This window comes from Cryptomeria japonica, chromosome 4 (assembly GCF_030272615.1).
Source record: "Cryptomeria japonica chromosome 4, Sugi_1.0, whole genome shotgun sequence".
NCBI classification, from domain to species: domain Eukaryota; kingdom Viridiplantae; phylum Streptophyta; class Pinopsida; order Cupressales; family Cupressaceae; genus Cryptomeria; species Cryptomeria japonica.
Genome location: NC_081408.1, coordinates 155,380,611 through 155,404,973, shown reverse-complemented (window position 1 = coordinate 155,404,973; position 24,363 = coordinate 155,380,611).

Here is a 24,363-nt window from a genome sequence, read left to right as displayed (position 1 = left end):
CATCTTATTGAATTTAGATTTCTAGTTTTCTTATGGTACATCACACAACATGGAAAACAAGAAATACTCAATAAATAATAGGATTCATTGATCTATTATTATCACAATCTGTACTTGGCCTTCAATATTTTCTCCTCCTAACACTATTTATCCATTACCTATCAAGTACATAACTCTAAAACCCATGGCTATTAAAATACATAAGACAACATTGTAGCATCTTATAATCATATGTTATAAAACCAAAGCACTTGGGAGTGATTCTTTTATTTGTCACAATCACGAAAAACGGTGTCTACTAGAGCCTTGAATAACTGACTAGTAAGATTTTTAATTCCTTTTCTTTTTCCTTCTGATTTTTTCATTGTCACTTCATCCTCTGAGTCAGATGCCCTCACCCTTTTCTTTCTTCCTATTTTTTCATACTCATTGTCATGCTTTGAATTATTTTTCTTTCTTGGTGACTCCTTACTGCTCTTACTGTCAGTTTCACTCTCAGAATCTGAGTCTAATGTATCAGATTCTGATGAACCTGATGGACTAGAATAATCATCATTAGAGGTAGATTCATCTGACTCAAAAATAGACTTTTGTTGTTGCATTACAAGCCTTGGCATATTCTTCAAATACTCACATAAACTCTTAGTGATACCACCAAGACCAATAGAAGTAAAGAAATTGATAGCAAACCGTGAATTTTTGGGATTGTCCTTTGGAGAAATTGAATCAAAAGAATCCTGCATTGTTGGATCGTTCAACCTTTCATTAAGCAACAATATACCAAGCTGCTCTGCTAGCTCCTACAAGAAATTTTTTATAAAAATATGGGAAGAGGAAGTAGTATCTTCCTCTCTCAGACATATATAAGCAAGGCAATGCCATGGAAGAGCATTTGTGCCAAGTAAGTGGGTGAAAAAATTTGCAACATTACGCAGTTTATTTGTTTCGAGTCTGTGTATCATAGAATAATGTTGTACAAAACACTTATCAAAAAATTTCTTATAAATTTTATTGATCATATAGAATCTTTGCCCAAGAAGACCATAATAACGAAGGTATGTTCTCTCTTGACCAGGTTCAAGCTTGATCTTTAGTAGCTTATGACCAGCTTCCTCAAAATCAACACTTGACATGATTGTCAGATAAATTATAGGTCTTAATTAACCAAGTTTGTCTTTGTCTCATCCTTTATTCTCAGTGCTTCCTTGCCTTCCTCATCATCATCATCATCATCATCATCTGAATCATCACCTGAATCATTCTCACCTTCTGCTTCATCTGAAGAAGCATCTCCAAGGATATCTTTCTTCATTTTTTTACAGTGTTCCACAGGGATACATCCCCCCATCAAAAATGTCTCAGGGATGGGGGGATGAGGACGCGACATCCCCCATTGTCCAACCATCGCCAGCCAAGCATCCCCAGGATGCGGAGACGTCTTTACATCCCTGTGTCTCCCAGGAAGACGCAAAGACTTGGAGACATCTCCTGGGAGACATCTGGGCGTCTCCTTGGGAGATGTATGGGCATCTCCCCATCTCTCAAGAGACACCCAGATGTCTCTCAAGGAACGGGGAGACGCCCCGCGTTCCCACGTCAAAGATAACCAAAAAAAGAAATTTTTAAAAAATATGTGACTTTTGGGGGGGTTAAGGGATAACCTTAATTGGACGTGGGCCAATAGAAAAATAACAACTGACGCCTGTAGAAAATAATAAAATTATTTTTGGCCTCGCGGGGCGCTACTCCTCGACCTCGCCCTATTTCATGGTAGGGAATGCGCAAGGGGCGCTGCCCCTTGACCCCAACTTGGGGGCGTTGCCCCCAAACCCCCATTGAAAAATATAGGGGGAAACCACGCTGATAGAAGTAGGGAAAATTTAACCTCTGAGTCTAATTAGGCTCCATATAACAACACAATTAGCATTGAAGAAATTTTGATATTTAGATTTAGTATTTCAAATTTATTATAGTCTCATTTGAAATGTAATTCTTAATTTCTTATATTGTAATACTGTCATACATCTTTTCAAAACTAATTTTTCAAGTACTATATGTATATGTATAACTATATCAGAACCACCACCTTGCCACCCCCCTACCGTTGTCCCCCCATCGTCCCCAAACTTAGGCCCTTAGTCCCCACATCCTGGAAATGCGTCCCCACGTCCCCCCATCCCCAACGCCCATGGAACACTAGTTTTTCATAGATTGCCTCATGCTCTAAGAAATCAGGATCTGGCTTGAAAACATCCAAACCAACTTCTTGATCAAGTTCATCTTCTAGGAAAACTTCATGTGTTAACTAATCTGGACGCACAATTGGATGACCCTCGAACTTAGCTTTGTGAATTGCAAAAAGGCCTTCAATTAAAAACTGTACTCCTTTGTCAATTTCCCCCTCATGGAGAATACCTCTAAATCTTTCAAAAATCCCATAGAGACCTTTGGGTGAAAGGTCTTGCAACAAAAAACCACATTCTTTCACGAACCCAATAGCAACCTCTACACTGTCATCTATGGGGTTCTCTAGTAAAAGGGTGAGAAGTTCCAATGCAATGATCTCATGTGACACTTGTTGATTCACTAAATGAGCTATGCATTTGGCTGCTGCTATCAACATGTGCTTGTCATTGCATTTGTATGCCCTCTTAAGCTGCAAAATAATTCTTTGCAAAAGCAAATTATCAACTTCAGGAAATTTTATATTTACCAAAACACCCAACACAACAAAAACATTTGTAAATCTATGGGATGCCATTTGGGATTTCATACATGACCTACAGAATAGACCCCTCCCATGGATGAGATTATTTGCAAACAACTCTAAAATGATGTTCTTGATGTTAGATGCATTTACCTTGTTTACTAACCCATTGATACTCTTCCAATGGGCATGTCGTGTCATGTGTTGGTATTCCACACTTCTCTTGTCTTCCACGTCTTTCATCATTTGAGCCAGCTTAAATGGGGGAATGTAAACACCCCCACTTTTTCCAACACCCTTCTCAGCTCCTCTTACAACACCTTTTCCATTCCCATTCTGAGATGGAGTAGACACAACACCAGAATTTTTCACTTCCACTACCTCTATGTCCCTCTTGTTTCCAAAAGCCCCTTTACCACTTAATTTGTTCTCATTTTTGTACATAAACCCATCAGGAAGCATGAGTTTTTGCATATAAGCTCGCCCAAATATTTTACAATTATTTTTCATCAAGATTCCCTCAGGAGCTGGTAGATCTTGCTTCCATACTTTAAATCTATTTTCTCAAAGGATAATCCTAAAAATCCATGCATTGCAAACAACTTTTTACACCTTTGTTGGTTGTGGTGGCATCATAAAGAGTTTAGATCAATAAATGAAGAACATGCCAATGCTTTTAATGCGGCAGTAGAAGTCTATCTCTTATTCAATATCTCTAGTGAAACCCCCATGATCTTTTGTTGGAGTAGAATTTGTTATATTCTAGAAAGAGTCTTGTCCTTTTTTGATGGGATATTAATCTACCTCAATAAATAACTGTTCTTTTCTCCAACAAGAAGTGGAACTAAATGAAGATCTAGCACCATGAAATGAAGATCTAGCACCATGATTACTATAGTTAGTTTTGGTAGATAATGATCTAGGTAAAATACTATTGTGGCTTTAGGAAACATTATGTACTAGCTTAGCATACTCTAACAACTTTGGTTCGACATGCTACATCCAATTAAGTCTCCATCAGTATCTCTATTATGTTTATGGATTGCGATTCAATGTACTCTTTTTATACATGGATTTTACTTTCAACTGAGGAGGTTTGTATGTACTTACATGTCTTTCAATTGTATCCCTATTTCAAGAATTTCTTCTATCAACAAATAATTTGTTGTAAGTTGTACAAGTGGAAGCTTAAACATGCCTTCAATGATAGCCTTATTGATATGTTCAACACCATCTTGTGCAACAAATCTTTCGAACTCTACTATTTCATTGAAGAGTGAGTAGTAGGGACAATCTAGGACAGTTACAGAGGTTTTACAAGAGAGATAAATAGACCTAAATATTATGGCTTAATAATGATCAATAGGTAAATAGATAAGAAACTCTCAATATCAAAATGACTTTCTCAATTGTCTTTACTAGAAATGGATAGATCTACTAATAATGGCTTTATGACTGTATGTCAACTTTAGACTCAATCCAAGAAGAGCTAGAACTAATATGTGATATCTATATTTATGATCTCTATAATATAACAATCCCATAATTATGTTTCCACGCATCTATACCACAACACAAACATAATGCTAGTGTTCATCCATAGCAATTGATATCCTAATTATAGAATGTGAAATATGCACATAACTATGAATAAAGATTTAGAAAAACTAAGAAAGATGCTTATTGCAAACATAAATGACTAATGGACAAGAATTGAATTCATTGTAGATAGTTTTGAATATCAAATTCACTTATTTGTGTGCATTTAGTAACTCATGTACTTGTGGCCAACCATTTATCTCTTTCATAAATTAAACACTTATTAATAACATTAAATGGCTGAGTAATTATGTTTTAGTTGAAATTGAAAATAAAATATTTTATTTCAGGACAACTCACACTATTCGCTATCATATTTTAGACTCTTGGTTTTGTTAGTAGTGGTTTCATGTCTTTGGAATTGATCATTGCATTTCTTTAGTTACGTTTGCCAGCGTACTCCTAGCTTGTGCCAAAATGGGAGCTTTGGAACAGGGTATGGACATCCATCAAAGCATTAAAGATAAAGGAATTTTGTCAGATGTAGTTGCGAATGCTCTATTAGCCTGTATGCAAAATGTGGAAGCATAGACAAGGCATGGGAACTGTTTGACAGATTGCCTCAAAGAAATGTGGTTTCCTGCATTGCAATGATTGCCAGATATGCACAAAATGGATTTTTTGAGAAGGCTTTAGAAACTTTCAAGCAAATGTAATCGGCAGGTGTAAAGCCAAAGTCCACGACCATTGCTACTATCCTCCCTACCTGTGCCAAAATGGGAGATTTGAAACAGGTTATGGACATTCATCGAAGCATAAAGGATAGAGGAATTTTGTCAGATGTTGTAGTTGCAACTGCCCTAGTAGACATGTATGCAAAATGTGGAAGCATAGACAAGGCACGTGAACTGTTTGATAGAGTGCCTAAAATAAATGTTGTCTCATGGACTGCAATGATTAGTGGATATGTACAAAATGGATTTGTCGAAAAGGCTTTATAGACACTTTCAAGAAAATGAAATTGGAAGGCATAAAGCCAAATTCCACAACCTTTTCCAGCATCCTCCCTACCTGTGCAAAAATGGGAGCTTTGGAACAGGGTATGGACATCCATCAAAGCATAATTTGTAGAGGAATTTTGTTAGGTGTTGTACTTGCAAATGCCCTACTTGACATGAATGAAAAATGTGGAAACATGGACAAGGCTCGTGAATTGTTTGATATGATGCCGCAAAGAGATGTGATCTCATGTGAACAATCAACACGTGCATATACGGGTGGAAGGGATTACTACTACAAAATTGAATGCTCACTCTCGAATCACAGTTCTATGGTTTTACGAGATTAAACTAGGGAAATTAACCACCACATGTATATTTTTTGCAACATGAAATTAAAAACTAGGGCAATTTGAATCTACCTCTTGTGCGGGATTACAAGCAATGCCAAAAATGCCTTCGATGTGGATTTGATGTTCTTGGGGGTTGAAGTCACCACGGACACCTACGCGGGATCACAATGCACAAATGAATTCCCCTCTTCTTTTTTTTAAGTAATGGTCGTTGTCATCGGAATTACAATGAAATCAAGCACTTTTTTGAAAAAAGGAAAATTCTCATTGCTAATGCCTTCTTCGTTGAAACCAAATGGGAAATTACCATCGGAATTACGATGAATGCGGGCATTTTTTCAAAAAAAAATCAAATTTGCCACAATATACCTTCTCCATCGGAAAGCTCAGTCGGAAATCTAGTCCAAATGTATTAGTGATAATTTAAGACATTAAATTTGATTGATATTCATTTATCTATAGTTAAATTAAATGAAAAAAAAAAAAATGATTGGGTGTCTCACATTGATATTTTTCTAATACTTCAAAATTGTTATAAAATTATTCATGATAGTGAACAAAGAATGGAAATCCCTACAAAATTTAGAGAATATTGAGATCGAAAGGATAAAAAGACAATAATACAAATAAATATTACACTTTTTGAGAAAGTTTTTTTACGAGTTCATAATGAAATAAATGAAGTGAAAGTATTGGATATTTTGAAAATTACGTATGTAAATTTAAGTGATTTTTAAATGCTAACTCTCACCATAAAATTATACAATTTAAAATTATTTGATTCACAAGAAGCAGTCCCCCATCTAAGAAAATTAAATGAAAATAAAAATGAACTTGCTAATCTTTAAAAACATGTACATAAAAAATATTTTTTGTAGATGATAAATTACAAATATAAAACATAAAGAGTATGTGCTAAGGTAGTGGATAAATAAAAATGTCAAAGTCAAGAAAAGGAATTCCCTTAGTAACGAGCCTCAAGACCTCATAATAAAGGAGAAACAATACTACAAAAAGATATAAATGAAAAAAAATACACTCCATTGAAGGATCATCATGATGGTAGGAATAAAAGTAAATAGAAATGTAATTATTTCATGGCATGTTAGGTCATAAAGACAATGAATGCTTCAAGATCATTAGAGATATATAAATGAAGAATTTTTTTTTACAAAAAGTTGTGATTCTAAAAGTAATTCTCTTTGTATTGAATTTAAATCAAATAGTTCTTATAAGGATGATTAGGTTATGATTGTGATGCTACGCAATGTGTCACATAATAACGAATGATTTGAATCATTAATAAATGATAGCACTAAAGAGAAAATATATTTAGGCAATAATAGTGATCTATAAGATAAAAAAAAGTACGAATGTTAATGTTGATAATGGTGTGTAAAAAATATAAACCTAGCTCTCAAAATGATCCTTTTTTTTAAATAACTCAAATTGCAAATAAAAGGTATAAGATTGAATTATATAATAATAAATTTTCATTAAATATGTGAATGACAATTATAAATATATTACAATCGATAAAGTGGAGAATTCAATATATCAATTTCACAAATTTAATTGTATATGTTGAAATGAGCATATGTATGCTATTGTAAAATATGATGATATGCAAAGATTACGACATGAGTGTATGTGCCTTGTATCCTATCAAAGTCTCAAGATTATGGAGAAATTAAATATGGCATGTGGACTTCTAAAATATTCACCAAGATACAAGCTATGTGAAGGATGTGCAATGTAGAAGAAACATGGGGGAATTTTTCCACAAGTTTTACTTATCTCAAACTATTTAGTAAGATACGCACTAGAACTTGCAACTTTAGAGGGTATAAGGGATGTGGCAATAGATAATTCAAAGGAATTTCATCATCATCTTCTTGTTACATTCAACCATTATTATCCTCACCTTTAATTCCTTTAGGATTTTCCATGGGCCAAATAATTTTGTTACACCTATAAAAGAAGCACATGTAGCTAAATAATAAATTGACCCATATAAAAGTAGCAGATACAAAATATCATTCAACGTCATTTTTGTAATGAAATAACCATTCATGTCAAAATATAGAAATATTACTCATTTGTTGCACTTGAAACAAGCCATTATAAGAAATAATTTTCTAGATTAACATCAATAACTTTTATTAATAATATTAGAGTTCAAAACCAACAATGCTAACCAAAAAAATTCAAAATTTTTGACATTTAGAAAATAGTCTTTATATGGGTCCTATAATTACTTATTAGTTTTATTGAACCTTATAAATAATGATAAAATAAAATTTTAAACTATTTTGGAATTTTTAAGGGCACGGTTCAGAAGAGATATTATCCAACTCAATATTTAACTAGGGCTAAGCCAAACACTCTACCTAGGGAGGTATTTGTGTGCTTTTATCTTACTTTGAAGATAGATCATGTGACCCAATACATATATATTCTCAAATCTAACTTTGCTAAGCAAAATTCCTTGATCACTCAAAAACTGCATGCACACCTTATTTTCGAAGATCAAGGTGAGTAATTAGCATGCCTATCTAGATCAAATGAAGGTGTAGGAACCTTCCCACACTATAATAAATTCGTATATACATCTTTAATATTTGTTGAACTAAAATCCATATTAAAATTTCATACATATCACATGACCTGTAACAATGTTAACAACTCAAAAAATAGTAATATATAATAAACTAAATCTTCTTCAAACATATCATTATATCATTATAATTATCTTAATTTTGTTGGTATGTTGTGGTCTTAATGTAAACAATAAAAGCTTTAAAATAATTACAAACACTTACACATACTTCAAATCAAGATAAAGAACTTTAATTATTTTTCTAGCTTTCAAGAATAATCTATTCATAGTTCTTATTTATTCCTTATAAAAATGAACCTTATACAATGACACATTATTTCTCTTGTATTTCGAAGAAGTTACGAATATGTCTCGCATTTTCTCCACAATCTACAGTATTTCTGTGGGGTCGTCTGGTGCGACCATATCTCTTTGGAATCCCTTAAGTTGTCCCACCATACAAAATAATCGTTTAAAATAATATTCATTGGATGGCGCTTTTGTTGAATAAATCTCTTTATTATTGTCGTCGAATAAAAATAGACGTTAAAAAATAATCATAGCGCTGGATCGTTCTGTGCCATGGCGCTATCGTTAAATCAATCTCTTTGTCATTATCATACCTAACAACGTGGCAAGAAAAGCGTGGTCACATAAGAAATATATGGAGATTTTGGCCTTTGGTTTGACACGTCAATTTCAGCCTTTAGAAAGATCAAGGCGGAGAACGTGAACCCATGTGCCACACATTCCCATGTCAACGTCTTATTCTTAGTGTGACGGCTGACCAACTCATATCTATGACCGGTTACCTAATTCACTATATTTTTTTACTAATTCCAGTTTAATAAAGTCATATGGGATTTCGTTTAATTTATTAGGATTTAAAATTATTCTATATGTAATTTTTCCAATTCGTTTTTGGCGTTTAAAGAATTATTTTGGTAGTTTTTTTTTTTTTCCATTTGTATAGGTTTAAAATAAATGTGATTGGTTAATTCTAATAAATTTGTTCATATCTGAGTTTATATTATTCTTATAAACTTTGTACAAATAAAAGGACATTATATATTTAGTGAAATCAAATTCAATGAATATGTTTCATATCTAAAATTAAATTAAATGTTTACTAAAAAAAATTTAAAATAAAGACATTTGAATTAATAAAGAGTTTTTATATGTACAAATTATTCAAATAATTATATTCTCAAAATTTTCATACCTAATATTTTATTTTAGTCTCCTTCCTTTATTTGCACTATTTTAAAATAACTCTAATTTTATTTAATTTCTATAATTTGAGTATTGATGATATAATTGCTTTGATTTAATTTCTTATTTATAGAGTGTTAAATATCAACTTATTTATATTTTCATATATTTTGGTAAGTTCAACCTATGCAAATAATTTTCTTTGCATAGGTTGAACTTACCAAAATGACTTTCTTAATTGTCTTTACTAGAAATGGATAGATCTGCTAATAATGGCTTTATGACTGTATGTCAACTTTAGACTCAATCCAAGAAGAGCTAGAACTAATATGTGATATCTATATTTATGATCTCTATAATATAACAATCCCATAATTATGTTTCCACGCATCTATACCACAACACAAACATCATGCTAGTGTTCAGCCATAGCAATTGATATCCTAATTATAGAATGTGAAATATGCACATAACTATGAATAAAGATTAAGAAAAACTAAGAAAGATGCTTATTGCAAACATAAATGACTAATGGACAAGAATTGAATTCATTGTAGATAGTTTTGAATATCAAATTCACTTATTTATGTGCATTTAGTAACTCATGTACTTGTGGCCAACCATTTATCTCTTTCATAAATTAAACACTTATTAATAACATTAAATGGCTGAGTAATTATGTTTTAGTTGAAATTGAAAATAAAATATTTTATTTCAAGACAACTCACACTATTCGCTATCGTATTTTACACTCTTGGTTTTGTTAGTAGTGGTTTCATGTCTTTTGAATTGATCATTGCATTTCTTTAGTTACGTTTGCCAGCGTACTCCCAGCCTGTGCCAAAATGGGAGCTTTGGAATAGGGTATGGACATCCATCAAAGCATAAAAGATAAAGGAATTTTGTCAGATGTAGTTGCAACTGCTCTATTAGCCTGTATGCAAAATGTGGAAGCATAGACAAGGCATGGGAACTGTTTGATGGATTGCCTCAAAGAAATGTGGTTTCCTGGATTGCAATGATTGCCAGATATGCACAAAATGGATTTTTTGAGAAGGCTTTAGAAACTTTCAAGCAAATGCAATCGGCAGGTGTAAAGCCAAAGTCCATGACCATTGCTACTATCCTCCCTACCTATGCCAAAATGGGAGATTTGAAACAGGGTATGGACATTCATCGAAGCATAAAGGATAGAGGAATTTTGTCAGATGTTGTAGTTGCAACTGCCCTAGTAGACATGTATGCAAAATGTGGAAGCATAGACAAGGCATGTGAACTTTTTGATAGAATGCCTGAAATAAATGTTGTCTCATGGACTGCAATGATTGGTGGATATGCACAAAATGGATTTGTTGAAAAGGCTTTATAGACACTTTCAAGAAAATGAAATTGGAAGGCATAAAGCCAAATTCCACAACCTTTTCCAGCATCCTCCCTACCTGTGCAAAAATGGGAGCTTTGGAACAGGGTAAGGACATCCATCAAAGCATAATGGGTAGAGGAATTTTGTTAGGTGTTGTAATTGCAAATGCCCTACTTGACATGAATGCAAAATGTGGAAACATGGACAAGGCTCGTGAATTGTTTGATATGATGCGGCAAAGAGATGTGATCTCATGTGAACAATCAACACATGCATATACAGGTGGAAGGGATTGCTACTACAAAATTGAACGCTCACTCCTGAATCACAGTTCTATGGTTTTACGAGATTAAACTAGGGCAATTAACAACCACATGTATATTTTTTGCAACATGAAATTAAAAACTAGGGCAATTTGAATCTACGTCCTGCGTGAGATTACAAGCAATGCCAAAAATGCCTTCGATGTGGGTTTGATGTTCTTGGGGGTTGAAGTCACCATGGACGCCTACGCGGGATCGCAATGCACAAATGAATTCCCCTCTTCTTCTTTTTTAGTAATGGTCATTGTCGTCGGAATTACGATGAACTCGAGCACTTTTTAAAAAAAAAGAAAATTCTCATTGCTAATGCCTTCTTTGTCGAAACCAAATGGGAAATTACCGTCGGATTTACGATGAATGTGGGCATTTTTTCAAAAAAGAATCAAATTTGGCCACAATATACCTTCTCCGTCGGAAACCTCAGTCGGAAATCTAGTCCAAATGTATTAGTGATAATTTAACACGTTAAATTTGATTGATATTCATTTATCTATAGTTAAATTAAATTAAAAAAAAATTATGATTGGGTGTCTCACATGGATATTTTTCTAATACTTCAAAATTGTTATGAAATTATTCATGATAGTGAACAAAGAATGGAAATCCCTACAAAATTTAGAGAATATTGAGATCGAAAGGATAAAAAGACAACAATACAAATAAATATTACATTTTTTGAGAAAGTTTTTTTACGAGTTCATAATGAAATAAATGAAGTGAAAGTATTGGATATTTTGAAAATTACGTATGTAAATTTAAGTGATTTTTAAATGCTAACTCTCACCATAAAATTATACAATTTAAAATTATTTGATTCACAAGAAGCAGTCCCCCATCTAAGCAAATTAAATGAAAATAAAAATGAACTTGCTAATCTTTAAAAACATGTACATAAAAAATATTTTTTTAGATGATAAATTACAAATATAAAACATAAAGAGTATGTGCTAAGGTAGTGGATAAATAAAAATGTCAAAGTCAAGAAAAGGAATTCCCTTAGTAACGAGCCTCAAGACCTCATAATAAAGGAGAAACAATACTACAAACGGATATAAATGAAAAAAAATACACTCCATTGAAGGATCATCATGATGGTAGGAATAAAAGTAAAGAGAAATGTAATCATTTCATGGCATGTTAGGTCATAAAGACAATGAATGCTACAAGATCATTAGAGATATATAAATGAAGAATTTATTTTTACAAAAAGTTGTGATTCTAAAAGTAATTCTCTCTGTATTGAATTTAAATCAAATAGTTCTTATAAGGATGATTAGGTTATGATTGTAATGCTACATAATGTGTCACATAATAACGAACGATTTGAATCATTAATAAATGATAGCACTAAAGAGAAAATATATTTAGGCAATAATAGTGATCTATAAGATTAAAAAAAGTACGAATGTTAATGTTGATAATGATGTGTAAAAAATATAAACCTAGCTCTCAAAATGATCCTTTTTTTCTTAAATAACTCAAATTGCAAATAAAGGGTATAAGATTGAATTCTATAATAATAAATTTTCATTAAATATGTGAATGACAATTATAAATATATTACAATCGATAAAGTGGAGAATTCAATATATCAATCTACAGTATTTCTGTGGGGTCGTCTGGTGCGACCATATCTCTTTGGAATCCCTTAAGTTGTCCCACCATACAAAATAATCGTTTAAAATAATATTCATCGCATGGCGCTTTTGTTGAATAAATCTCTTTATTATTGTCGTAGAATAAAAATAGACGTTAAAAAATAATCATAGCGCTGGATCGTTGTGTCCCATGGCGCTATCGTTAAATCAATCTCTTTGTCATTATCATCCCTAACAACGCGGCAAGAAAAGCGTGGTCACATAAGAAATATATGGAGATTTTGGCCTTTGGTTTGACACGTCAATTTCAGCCTTTAGAAAGATCAAGGCGGAGAACGTGAACCCATGTGCCACACATTTCCATGTCAACGTCTTATTCTTAGTGTGACGGCTGACCAACTCATATCTATGACCGGTTACCTTATTCACTATATTTTTTTACTAATTCCAGTTTAATAAAGTCATATGGGATTTCGTTTAATTATTCTATATGTAATTTTTCCAATTCATTTTTGGCGTTTAAAGAATTATTTTGGTACTTTTTTTTTTCTTCCATTTTTATAGGTTTAAAATAAATGTGATTGGTTAATTCTAATAAAGTTGTTTGGATATTTGAGTTTATATTATTGTTATAAACTTTGTACAAATAAAAGGACATTATATATTTAGTGAAATCAAATTCAATGAATATGTTTCATATCTAAAATTAAATTAAATGTTTACTAAAAAAAGTTAAAAATAAAGACATTTGAATTAATAAAGAGTTTTTATATTTACAAAATATTCAAATAATTATATTCTCAAAATTTTCATACCTAATATTTTATTTTAGTCTCCTTCCTTCTTTTATTTACACTATTTTAAAATAACTCTAATTTTATTTAATTTCTATATTTTGAGTATTGATGATATAATTGCTTTGATTTAATTTCTTATTTATAGAGTGTTAAATATCAACTTATTTATATTTTCATATATTTTGGTAAGTTCAACCTATGCAAATAATTTTATTTCTATAATTTTTAATATGTGCAAAATATCAAAATAAATCATTACAATTAAATTCTAATCTGATTTTATTTTTAATTTGATTTAAATTATTTAACATCTTAATAAGAATTTTGATATTTTCTATTAGATAGATGACAATCAAAATATTTAAAATAATTTTTGTTTGTTCATTCTCTTTTTTTATTTAGCAATGAATGATATAAAAAATTAGCATACCTTTCATATAGTTGCCACCATAATATAGCTTAGATTCATTATATTATATGTGAGGGAATAACACCATGTTATCATCAAATTTAGATCATTTATATTACTTAAATTTTTTCATTTAATGTTAAAATGAATGCAATTTCTCATAAAAATGTAACATGTGTTTCTAAAAAAAATTATTGAAGAAATTAGTTTAAAAATATTAATATTATTAAATGGAAAGAATACATTTCTTCTCTATATTAGATATGAATAAGATATAATATAATTATATCATGGAATGTTTTGTTTATGGTGAAATTTGAATTTATTATTTATCATATAGGTTCATTACATTTGAATAAAAATATTTTAAAATCTAAAGTTTTCAATGTCATATCCTTACTAAGGTATATTCTAGGACCTTTTGGAAAAGTGGAAAATTATATGTTTTGTCTCACACAATTTTCTCTTATTTTAACTATTTATTAAGGATAAACTATAAATATTGATCGCACATACTTTTCATCCTACCTTTAAAATACTTACTATAATTAAAATTGCACCAGTATGAAAGAGAAGTCCCATTTGACAACTACCATGTTTGGTCGAATTCTATAGTCCTAGTATAACTTAGTCTATCTATGAGGGAATAGATAAAATGGTAGACAATAGGAATATTATGAATATCATTGTTTGTGATATAGAATTGTAATATGATAGCTTGAAACTATTAGAAATAGCATATCTACCAATGTCTCTCAATATTTTAACTTTAGAAATGATTTTTTAACATAAGAAAGGAAAATGTTGAATAATGAAGATTTTTCTATCTATATTATTGTAATTATAATGTGCGCATTTATTTCTATATTCTAAATTGATTTTATGTTGATGGAAATATTTTGTGACCAAATTTTCTTCTTTCTCTTTCTCTTCTTCTTAAAACATGAACTTCTATTTGTTATTTTTAAAAGATGATACAATGGCTTACCCTCTCTATAATGATGTTATTATTTGATGTCTCCATTATACTAATTCAACTATTCATAGTTCTTGCATATTTCTACTTCATTCATAATGATATTTGTTCTTATATTTATTGTTTGCATACCCTATTTGGTTCATTTAATTGTTCCATAATTTACTAACTAGGCATCACATATTATCTCTTTTACACATATCTATTCCTTAATCATAATAGATAAGTGTAAAATCAATGCAAGAATTGAGAATGGCTTTGTAGCATCACTTAGAAATAACTATTATAAATATTGTCCTATAAAAATAAGGTTTCACTTAGACTATGAAACCCATCTTCTAGTCATAGACTTTTATGCTATTGTTCATGGTTGTGTTGTCAATCATGAGAAATTTATGTATGCATTGTTAGTACATTTTGGTTCTTTTCTTTCGACATTATTTTGGTTTCATAGTACACATATGTTTACAAATGAGTTCACATTAATCATATTTATAATGATGTTATTTGAATGGACATATTAGTTAGATGATTTTATATTTCCTCTATTTGTGTGTATGGTTTAACTCTTTCAATCAGTGGTTATGATGCATTTCGTATCACATGAATTTATCATCTTCTATCTTGGAAATTCATTTTTTTTCTACTTGATATTAAATTACAAAGATAAATAAGAACCAAAATATGTCCAATAGTTCAAATTGAATAGCATATCAAATGAGGCAATTAAGAAGGGTATTAACAAAACATATGGTTCATTGAAGACCATGTAGACTCACAATTGAGAAGATCAAGAGTATCTAAGAGAGCATAAATAAGTCGTACAAGGCCACCAAAACAATAGAAAACTATATAAAGTCTGTTAAAGGTCCCCATGAACTAACAATGCAGATTTTGTAGAGTATATGATCAAGTAAAAAACATAAAGGAATGTTAGAGAATTACATATAGATGCACAATCTATTAAAAATTTGTAACTTTCACAATATACATCCACACTATTCCACCCAATTGGTTTGTTGATATTTCAAATATTTTGAATAGACCTCACAACTTCTAGTACATTATCACCATCATATATAACTTGATCTTCGTGATGCCCCAAGTCCTTCTACAAAATATCATGTGCGTAATTCTTGTTGTACCTCATCTAGTACTCCAAATAGTTCCTTAAGAAGAGTTCATTTTTCTCTCTAGTAAAGGGCTAGTGCATAGCATATTGGACCTAGGACCTATTGAAGTCAACCTTTCTAGTGTCTAGTAGCTTATGAAACTTTTCTTTACAGATCTTGAAGGTAATGGTCACATACATAGAAATATCATAAAAAAGGAGCCTTCTAGAAAACATGGTAAGAACCCTCCTCTTATCTAGGAACCAATCCTTATTTCTATTTTTTTATAAAAGTCACAAGATTTTAGTGAAAAGAAAATGACAAATAAATTAAAATATTTTCCCAAACTAGACACAACCAAAAAAGGATTTCATGTGAAGTTAGATTTACCTAAAAACCCCATCCCATAAAATCAAAAAATAAGAAAGCCAAATCTCTTTAGCATAAAAATAGTAAATAAATATGCTTCACAATATCAAGAACTTTATAAATGGGGTAGAGGTTCATATTAGAAGAGTGCACATAGAAAGGATTTTTTTTTTAATAATAGTAACCTCTTTAAGATTTTTTTTTTTTTCATAAGAGTATTAATGCTAAGGTGCTTAAATATTTTAGACCATTGATTAGAATAAAAATCAAGGCTTCAAAAATTATTAAGGCGTTTTGTCATATCCTAGAGAGAACCATAAATCACCTTGTAGGTGACTTTATGTAATCATGTACCATCCCACCTCTTATAGTTATGAAGCATGTCATTATTTTTGCTAGGTTGAATAGTTAATACAAACACCTTGGAAGATTTCCTAGGAACATAGTATGTTCTCCATTGAGTTTGAGGTTGTTTTGATCAAGTTGTTCAGCTAGAGAAGCCAAGATTTCTAATGGCTATTTCTTAAAATACTTTAAATTATTTATATCTTTACTGAACTAAGATTTAGTGAATCACCCTTCCAACATAGAAATAGGCTTCTCTCTATTGTATAAATTCCATTAGATTGATCTTGAAACTAAAAAAAAATCTCTATATAAAAAAAATAACAACCTTTAGTCAACACCTTAACTTTCTCCCAAGCTTCACATACACTCTTTAGGGCATTGGAACCAAAAAGCGAACGTAGAACTTTCCAAACAATAACTCATAGAGGTGAATATGTGCAATGTAAATAATGTGACTCTATAAAGGGAATATTTTGTTCCCTTGAGAGTCAGTTTCACAGCATACATTTATATATCTCCAAATAGTTAAACTAGTAAACATATCTAATTATAGATAATTAAAACAAACTTTTGACCATTGGAATGGAAAATGCAGATGATAGAAAGTCTTTGGTTTACATGTCTTGGCCAAGGATGCTAGTCCAATAATTAGATGTCTATGTAGCATGTTGTAGTCTCATACGAATTAAAAAAAAAGAATTTGAAGGTTTAAAAACCTAACTTCATTCTTTTACCAATCTACATGTAGTACCCCTACTCATTTGAACTCATTAGACTCATATTTTATTATTGTTTTCTTTCAGTGGATACATTACCATGAATTGTTATTGACATTATTTCATGCTTCATCTAGATAGGAGATGTTTAACTTATTTATAGTATTTCAGTACTTGTGATTTATGGCATTTTTATATGGACTATTGCTATGTATTGACACTTTACTTTAACTATGCAATGTGGAATTATATGTTGTGTAGGCAAAATTGCCAATGGGTATGAAATTTTCAACTCTACAATTTTCCCCCACTTTAGAAAGATTATGAATCTAAATGACTAGGAAATCTAAAGGAAAGCTATTGGACATAAATAACACTTCAATGCTAAAATGATATTGTATAGTAAGAAGAAAACTATTTGAACCAAGGAAGAATGTCCCTAGGGTGAAGAACTAAAAATAAAAATGCATTAAATAGAAAAATGTGTACAAGACAACAAAGTTAGAAAATGATAAATAAATAGATATATTGACAATAACTTGTATAACACAAATATGAGTAAAAATAAATTACAAAAAGAAAATTATAGTTTCTTGAGTTAGAAAAGTGAAAGAGGCATTGATGAAAAAGGTTGTCTCAATGCTATGCATCATCTACAAGTACAATAAACATAATGCATAAAATAATTATAAAATGAAGACAAGAATTTGATGATTGATTTCCTCAAAGAAGAATAGAACCAAAAGATAGGAAATCAACTAAATCCCAAAGATGTTAATATATCACTAGGGATCATGGAGATCATAATAATTAAAAACATAGATCATATTATGGCAAGTTGTGTGATGTTAGGTGATAAAATATTAATAGGTTCAACCTCATTCCAAAGGAAAGTCACTACCAAATAAGACCCTTAGTAGAACCAACTTCTTTGCAGAAGAGGGTGATTTCTGATAGAGATTAATATCTCTTAATTTAAATAGACATTAGGTAGGACCACCCTAGCTATGGAGGAAAGCCACTGCAAGCATAAGACATGACAAATCTCACTTTAGAGAAAATATTCTATAGACATGATCAATTTTGATAAGTTCCATATAGGGTAAGAATAAACACTTGCCATAGTGGCAATAAATACAAAGTCATCACATTAGGAAAAAATTCAACATGCACCATTGTAAATTAAAAGGAAAACTGCACCGTTGTATGTGAAAGAGTAGATAGTCACTAATATGGGTGATAAATAGATATGGTGAATGTAGGAATGCATAGGTGAGAGGAATATGTATGCCCCTTAAAATATTATCATATTGAGTATGTTGATATTTGAAGGTAAAGAAGGAGAGAACAAAGAAAAGAGTGAATCTTCAAGAGGGATACACACCTCTCAAAAAAAGTTGTCAGTTAGCCCAACCATATAAGGAAGGATAACTCTACTTGAAAATATTATGTCACTACCATAGAGAAAGTATGGCAACTTGCAACATTATACCATCATGAATATAAATGAGCAAGAAAACTATGAATGTCACATAATGAGGACTGAAACAATATAATAAAGGTGTAAGAACCTTGTGAGGGAATATATAATAAGTAAAAAATAAATGATAGAGATAAACCTTGATATCACTTGTCATGCAAAGAAGAAGAGACAGGTGTATCAATAAATGAAGCATTGATGACACCAAAGTCAAGAGGTTGTTCAATATTATCTATCATGGCCTTACATTCACTAGTTGAATGGCCAAGAACTTGATGATATGTACAAAAAGAATTAAAATTATTATGTGTAGTATAAGGAAGAGTAATCCTTTGAGAAGCCACAAAAAATTATTCTCTTTGTCAAATAAAGGATGAGTAGTAGAAATAAACCTTTTCTTTTGTGCATAAAAATTTGACTACTCATAAGAAGAGGAAGACATAGAGACATTAGACAATGAATGAGGGGATGGAGATAGATGAGACGGATTTTAACCTAAACCAACTATAAAAGAGTGCAACTTTGGTTCCAAAGGGACCTTAACTTTGTGTTACATAAGCCCAAGATAGTTTTATTTGTATCCATGCTTAGAAAGAATATTGAATCATGTACCATAACATGATTGCAACTCTTCAAAAGAGGGATGATAAATATTAATGACATAATCAATAATGTTCCCATTATCACACAATATAAAAGGGTAGTAATCTTTAATAGAAAGTGTACTGTTAAAAATGGTGTCAATAATAAACAAACACATAGATGAGACAATTGATAAAAGGGAAAGAAAATGAAGATTAATAAATACAAACTATGCTCTCTTGAAATGTTTCGTCTTCCTCTAATAACAAGGAACGTGAAGGTGTATATAGGTGCCTCTTAGCAGCAAGCAATGACCATAAAGATGACAACTCAAGATGTGAGTAGCTACATGATTTTAGAGTAAATGCAAGGTAATGATAATATGATACTTAAATTATGCTAAATATACTAAAAGCTCAAAATGAATTCACTAGAGTAATAATGTACATTTAAACTAAGATGAAAGGGGGTGTTATTGTTCCAAAATGAGGGATATTTATAGGATTTCCAAGGCCAAGGTTGAGGTGGCAGTGTTAGTAGTAGCAAAGAAGGAAGACTGAGAGGGGGGGTTGAATTAGTCTTCACCAAAAAAAATAACTTTAAGCACAACAATAAATCTAACAAAGTCCAATAGCAAATAGATAACCAAATTAACCACACAACACACAACACCAATATTTTTGATGTGGAAAACCTAGTTAACAGAAGAAACATGGTGGGAACCTACCCACAGTAAGATGATACTCTGCAGTAGTATGTGAAAATATTACAATGGGGAATGCACGGGTATTTAGGCACACTGCCTAGAGCTCACTACTCAAAAGATATTTTCCCAGAAGGCTACAACCCTCATGGAAGTCTCACTAGCTTGTAATAATCTTCGGACTACATTTTTAAAGAAATAAATTGAAAGAATAGCATCTCCAAATGCTTGATTACAGTTCCGGTTAAGCACAATTGTCTACCCTGCAACACCAATCTCACCTCAACCCCAACAGCAAATGATAAATTGTTTATTCACACATACACCACTTTCTAATAATGCAGATGCAATACCAATGACCAAACTACATGAATAACTCACCTATATATACAATTCATCAATCTTGATAACAAGTTCGGCTAAACCCTCAACCCTCAATTTTAAAATTACATAACATGATACAAACATTGACCACTAGTTCAATATAATGATTTACAAGAGGGAATATACAACATGTAAAAAAAACATGATAGAGATAAACCTTGTTATCACTTTCCATGCAAAGAAGAAGAGACAGGTGTATCAATAAATGAAGCATTGATGACACCAGAGTCAAGAGGTTGTTGAATATTATCTCTCATTGGCTTACATTTACTAGTTGAATGACCAAGAACTTGATGATATGCATAAAAAGAATTAAAAATCTTATGTGTAATATAAGTAAGAGTAATCCTATGAGAAACCACAAAAAAATATTCTCTTTGTCAAATAAAGGATGAGTAGTAGAAAGAAACCTTTTCTCTTGTGCAGAAAAGTTTGACTACTCATAAGAAAAAGAAGACATAGAGACATTAGACAATGAATGAGGGAATGGAGATATATGAGAGGGATTTTAACCTAAACCAACTATAAAAGAGTGCAGCTTTGGTTCCAAAGGGACCTTAACTTTGTGTTACATAAGCCCAAGATAGTTTTATTTGTATCCATGCTTAGAAAGAATATTGAATCATGTACCATAACATGATTGCAACTCTTCAAAAGAGGGATGATTGTTGGTGTAAATAATTATTCATCATGGATATTATTACACTTACTTAAGTTTACTTAGGATAATGCATTTCATAGTAGTTTGGATATGAGACACTTGGGTGTTTGTGTCACATTGGGATAGTGTGTGTAGGAGAAATTCCACCTCTTATGGTGTTGATCTTGTTATTACACTATCATATCCACTTATTGTGGAGTGATAATTCCACCTTCGGTGGGTGATCCACCTCATGTGGAATATTATATTATTTCTCCTACCTACCCACACCTATTTCCTACCTACCCTTGTTTCCTATTGAGCCACATGTCATATTTGTGTGCTCATACATATCCCTAGCCATGCCTATATAAGCAGGCTCATCTACATTGTATGTAAGTGGTTGATCATTTTTCTATTGATGAGAATACAGTTTATTCTTGTCCCATATTATGTCTCTATCTTGTACATTTCAATGACTTCTTGATCTTGGCAAAATCCAACATGGTATCAGAGCTATTGGAGTCTCATTGATTCGTCTTGAAGAGGCATTATTGCGACGTCAAGAGGCAGATCTGAGGAGCATCGTCATTTGGAGGCGTCCTAGACCAGATCCGACCTCGCCATTGCGTCCGGAAGGCCCTTTCCATGAATTTTGGTTATAAAGTTGGCCTATTTTGGTGAGGAAAATTTTTTTCCCCAATTTTGCTTATCGTACGGATTTTTCGAATATCGTTCAATTTTTTCAAAAAAAAAAAAAAAATTTCTGAAAATTGTTTTTCGAAAAAATTGAAAAATCAAAAAAAAAAATTGAAAAAAAATTGAAAAAAAAATCGAAAAAAAACAAAAAATTGAAAAGCAAATAAAAAAAAAAAAAACCATTTTTTGGGGGGTCCGCAGACCTCCCCCCGTGCTGTACCCGTTTTGCAGGCATCATACGTACCTGACTGTCCACCGCCAGCGCCCGCGATCGTACTTCGGCCTCAGCTCCGCCCGCCGAGTCCTCGCCGCAGACTCCGCCCAGGACCGCCTCCTCCCGGCCCGAGCAGCCACCGCAGGTTCTCCACATCCCCCGGCAGCCTCCGCAACATCCTCTCCACGCCGCTTGAACGCCGCGCCCAAGCTCCGGTTGCCGCGTCTCCTCCGCCGACTGTCCGCTCCGAGCGCTGCAAACTCGGCCTCCGCCTACCGGCCCGTGCCGCTTCGTCTCCGCAGCGAAGCCCCGCTGCAGCCTCTGGTTTCGCCGCCACCCAGCGGCTCCTCCGACGCCGCTTCCTGCGCCTCCTCCCTGCAGCAGCGTCGCTACACCCCGCCCGGGCTCTGCCACGCAGACCGCCACACAGACTGCAGGTGCCACGTCAGCACAGCTTGTCCAGATTCCTCGGCCACCTCATCTGCCATGTGGATTTCCGTACTGCAATAGTCACCTCTGCCACGTCATCATTCCGTACAGTACAGAATACCCGGTCAGCTTGCCACGTAATCCGTCCGTACGGTACGGACGCACAGTCAGCCAGGCAGCGAAGTTTTGGCGACGGTCATACGGCCGTCAAATTTAACCCCGTGGATTTCTGACGTCAGCGCCACATCAGCAGGGTTTGGAAATTTTTTGACCCCCTCTCATTTGCATTTTTGATTTTGCAGTTCAACTTCAAATGGCCATAACTTGCTCATTTTTGCTCCTTTTTGGGTGCAATTGTTTTTGAAATGGGCTAGAATTTCGTGCTCTCCGCAGTGGTGAAAGAATTTTTTGATTTTGATGCACGGATTTTTCAGAAAATGCAGTTTTTGGTGACTGTCCCTGAGTAATCCCAGTTTTTGCAACTTCAGAGGCTTCGTTTGGGGTCATCCGACCTCCTTTTCATGTGCCGTTTTTTTTGAAAGTGCGTATTTTTTTGTCTACTTTCACATGATGCTATCAGATTGATGTCATTGTAAGTAGAAATTGTACTTTCAGATCTTGGCCATTTTTGGCTCTCTTGGTACTTGTATATTTGCTTGAATCTCAGTTAGATTCATTGCACTATTGATTGAAGTCTCTTATATCTCATTTGAGAAGTTGTAAAATTTGCATCATAAGTCCACTTTGCCTTGTTTTGCAAGTGGCTCATTGTAACCGCACTAAGTATAAAGTGCCAAAATCATCACTTTTGGGGGGGTACTTTGATTGATTGAATTTGGGGGGTGTCTCTTGTGCTTTTGTGCTCTTGTGTTCTTTCCTTTTTGCTGCTATGGGTTCTTCTAAGTTTCCTCTCTTAACTCCACATAATTATGCTACTTGGAAAATTGATGCATGGAGTAAACTTATGGAAAAAGGACTCACTCATTACATTGATGGAACTATTGTTGCTCCAGCTGATCCTAAGGCTGATCCAGTTGGTCACTTAGATTGGCTCACTAAAAATATCATGGCAATTGGTACCTTAAGAAAGTATGTATCAAAGGATCTCATTTTTCATATTGAGAAATGCACTCTAATCAAGGATGCTTGGCAAAAGTTTCAAGACTTGTATGGTCAAGTTGATGAGATTAGGGGATATCAAATTGATAGTGATCTCACCATGTTAGATCCCAAGAACTTTGATACTATACAAGATTATGTCACTAAGGCAAATGAGTTGAGGGCACAACTCAAAGATTGTGGCATTGATAAAAAGGATACTCAATTGATATTCAACTTGATAGGGAAGCTTCCACAAGAATATGCAGCATTTGTTTCTAGTTTCCAAACTCATAGGATGACAATGGGTTCAAGCTACAAAATGCCTACATTTGATGCTTTCAATGAAATGTTGATGATGGAGCAAACTAAGTTGATAAGCATGGGCATTCTTAAGACTTCTTCTAAGTCTCAAGCATTAGTGGCAAATCAAGGAAACAAAGGAAATCAAGGAAAGGACAACTCAAACAAGAAGAAATGGCAATCAAAGACTAAGGATAAAGCACAATCTTCTCCACAACAAGGAGATTCATCTTCTTCCAAGAAAGATAATTCACCAAAGAGAGAGAGACCTACTTGTGCTTATTGTAAAAAGATTGGTCATGAGGAACATCGTTGCCATACTAAGAAGATTGATGAGCTCACACATATCATCAAAAAGCATAACATTGATTTGCCTAAAGTCTACAAGAAGGATGATTCATCAACTTCCACT